Genomic DNA, 3,317 nt, shown 5'->3' with positions numbered 1-3,317 from the left:
AAATCTTAACATTGCACCCTTACGCTTATATTTTCTCCTCTTGAAATGAATGCTAATATCACATTTGCCTTCTTCACTATAGACTTGACCTCCAAATTGACCTTTAAGGAATCCTGCACAAGAACTCCCAAGTCCCTTTGCATTTCAGTTTTTTTTTGTCATTTTCTCTCCATTTAGAATCCTTTCATTTCTTCTTCCAAAGTGTGTGACCATACACTTCCTGACACGGTATTCCATCTGCCACTTTTACGTCCATTCTCCTAATCTGTCTAAATTCTTCTGTAGTCTCTCTACTTCCTCAACACTATTTGCCCCTCCTCCTATCTTCCTATCATCTGCAAACTTTGCAATAAAGCCATCAATTCCATCATCAACATCATTAACATATTATGTAAAAAGAATCTGTCCCAACACAGACCACTGTGGAACACCACTAGATACCAGCAGCCAAGAAGAAAAGTCTCCCTTTAATCCCACTCATTACCTCTTCAAGTGAAGTTTGGGTAGGTACATGGCTAGTAGGAGTATTGAGGGCTATGGTCCAGGTGTAGGTTGATGGGAGTAGGCAGTTTAAAAGGTTGCAGCATGGACTAGATGGGCTGAAGGGCCTGTTTTTGTGCTATGACTATGACTCTATGATGTATGAGGAGCACTTGATGGCTCTGGGCCTGTGCTCGCTGGAGCTTAGAAGAATGAGGTGGGATCTTATTGAAACCTATTAATTATTGAAACGCCTAGATAGAGTGAAAGTGAAGAGGATGTTTCTGATAGTGGGGGAGTGAAGTACCAGAAGGCACAGCCTCTGTTTAGAACAGATATGAAGAGGAAGTTCTTTATTCAGACAGAGGTGAATCTGTGGAATTCATAGCTGTAGAGGCCAAGTCATTGCGTATACTTAAAGTGCTGGGTGATGGGTACTTGATTAGTAAGGGTATCAAAGGTTATGGGAAGAAGGCAGGAGAATTGGGTTGAGAGGGATGGTAGATCAGCCGCAACGGAATGGCAGAACAGACTAGATGGGCTGGATGGCCAAATTCTGCTTCTATGTCTCGTGGTCTTATGACAGAAAGTTAAGATCCCCACAGGATCATTACATATTTGAAACCCTGTGGAGAGTGAATGGCCCTTCAATGCAGTGCTGGGAGCTAAAAATTTGTGCAACACCATCTCCCATTTATATGAAAAGTAACATGCCCTTTGACATTTTTGAGTAGCATCTCAAGGCTATATTAGGGAAGGTGGCTGAAGTCAAACAAAGTTTACAAAATCAGTGTGGTTATTTACCAGCACATGTGGTGGTTAACGCAAACACTTTATAAGGACAGCAATCACCAGTTGGGGTTTGATTTCCGTTACTGTCTCCATCGTGGCTGTGTGGGTTTCTTCTGAGTTCTCCAGTTTCCTCCCACATTCCACATAAATTAGGGCCTGCTATGTTGGGGCCAGAATAGTGGCGACTCTTGTGTGCTCCCCCCAGCATAATCCTTACTGATTTGATTTGACGCAATTTATGCATTTCACTGTATTGATGTACACTCAAGACTCAAGATTGTTTGATGCCACTTCCTAGACACAAGTGTAAAGGGGAGCAAAATAATTGTTAACCCAGATCCGTTGCTGCAGTAAAAAACACAAAAAGATAAAGAATACAATAATAAAAACAACACAGTAAATATAAGTATATAAGATAGCTCATAAAATATGCATAGATTGATTTTATGTCCATAAAGTGATGCTAGACACGGGAGTGACTGGCGGTGAGAGATAAAGTAGAATACATGTGACAAATAAAGCTAACCTTTAAATCTTCAATCTACCTCTAAATCTGATCCTTTCCCACGAGAAGGTGCATTAAAATGCCACCATCTGCAGGCTCCCCTCCGAGTGTCACATGATGCGAATTGGAAATAGGTTCCTGTCCCTTCCTCGTGGATGAGTGTAAATTCTGGAACTCTGTTCAACAACCCTTTGAGAGCACCTTCACCAAAAGGACTGCAGTGTTTCAGGAGGGTCTCTGATCATTACCTTCTCATTTGTCCAGATCCCCTAAACCTGAAGATAAAATTCCCATGGAACGAAACTGATGATGGACTCGATTTTCCTTCTCTTTATTTTTTATTGTGCAGCATCATACCTTAATAATTTGAATGAAGAAATTATTTTCAATGGTAACTCTATATTAACTTCCTAGATCAAATGTGCAAGGGGGTATAGCTCAGTGGTAGAGCATTTGACTGCAGATCAAGAGGTCCCTGGTTCAAATCCAGGTGCCCCCTGTTGTTTTGAACAGTATGGCAGTGTATGCTATTACAGCACCAATGACCCATGTTCAGTCTGCCACTGTTTGTAAGGAGTTCGTATATTCTCCCTGTGACCATGTGGTCCACTTTCCTCGCACATTCCAAAGACGTATGGTTTTGTAGCTTAATTAGTCACATGGGTGTAATTGGATGGCACGGGCTCTGTGGCCCAGAAGGGCTGTTATTGTGTTGTATCCCTAAATCAAATCTAAATTGAATCAGGTTTTATAGTATATACCAGTCAGAGGTGGAGCAGGATACCTGGGTCCTCATTGATGGAGCTTTTTGACTGTTCCTCAAGTTTTCATTCTACCTCTGCTCTTGGGCTCTGTTGTTTCACTGACTTGAATCAATCGGGTGTAGGTATGCTCTGCATTTTCTAATTGGAGGATGAAGCCTGAGGCTCGAAGGAAGTAGCATTCTGGCCAATGATTGGCAGTTTTCCCTGTGACGAGAATGACACGGGAATCCATGAAAAGCACTTGCATTCGCTTGACCTTTGCCTGCCTCATTATGAGCGCTACAGCAAAGCCCACGCACCCTTCAACTTGTATGAAGGGAACAGCCAGCTTTTAATTTTTAATCATTGTCTGAAGAAATGGTTAGGTACAGGAGACACAAACACAGTTTGAAACCGAAGAGCAAGGAAAAGTATACAAGAGCATGGCGAGAGATGGACAATAATCACTGGCTTTTGGACATTCTCTGAGATTGGACTGCAGTTTATATTACTCTCCTTCAGTTTTCTGTGTTTTCTTTCTTGTTGCTGATCGGAGGGTCGGGTTCCCGGGTGGCCGACGTGTTAGTTTTTGTGCAAGAGAAGGTTTTGGGGTGGGATGCTCTTGTTGGTTTCTTTGTGTGGGCGATCTGTTGGTTTTTGTGTGTGGGAGAGGGGGTTAGTAGATTGGTGCTTGTGTCCACCGCTTTTTTTGCAGGGAGGGGTGGGGATTAGATGTTGTCGTCGCTGGGTTGGGGCTTTTGATGTTCTGGCAGCTGCCTTCCGGGTGGGTGGTTTTC

The 3,317-nt window shown here is 42.8% G+C and overlaps 1 non-coding gene across 1 annotated transcript; it reads left to right on the top strand.

The window, feature by feature from the left end:
* The first annotated feature begins 2,204 nt into the window (after positions 1–2,204).
* On the top strand, positions 2,205–2,276 carry trnac-gca (transfer RNA cysteine (anticodon GCA)). Its single transcript has one exon. It is a non-coding gene; the product is annotated as a tRNA-Cys (tRNA).
* Positions 2,277–3,317: the final 1,041 nt, after the last annotated feature.

The sequence above is a fragment of the Hemitrygon akajei genome, chromosome 22 (genome assembly GCF_048418815.1).
Source record: "Hemitrygon akajei chromosome 22, sHemAka1.3, whole genome shotgun sequence".
Classification (NCBI taxonomy): Eukaryota; Metazoa; Chordata; class Chondrichthyes; order Myliobatiformes; family Dasyatidae; genus Hemitrygon; species Hemitrygon akajei.
Note: the sequence above shows the minus strand (reverse complement) of the source record. Positions and strands in the feature narration are given on the sequence as shown.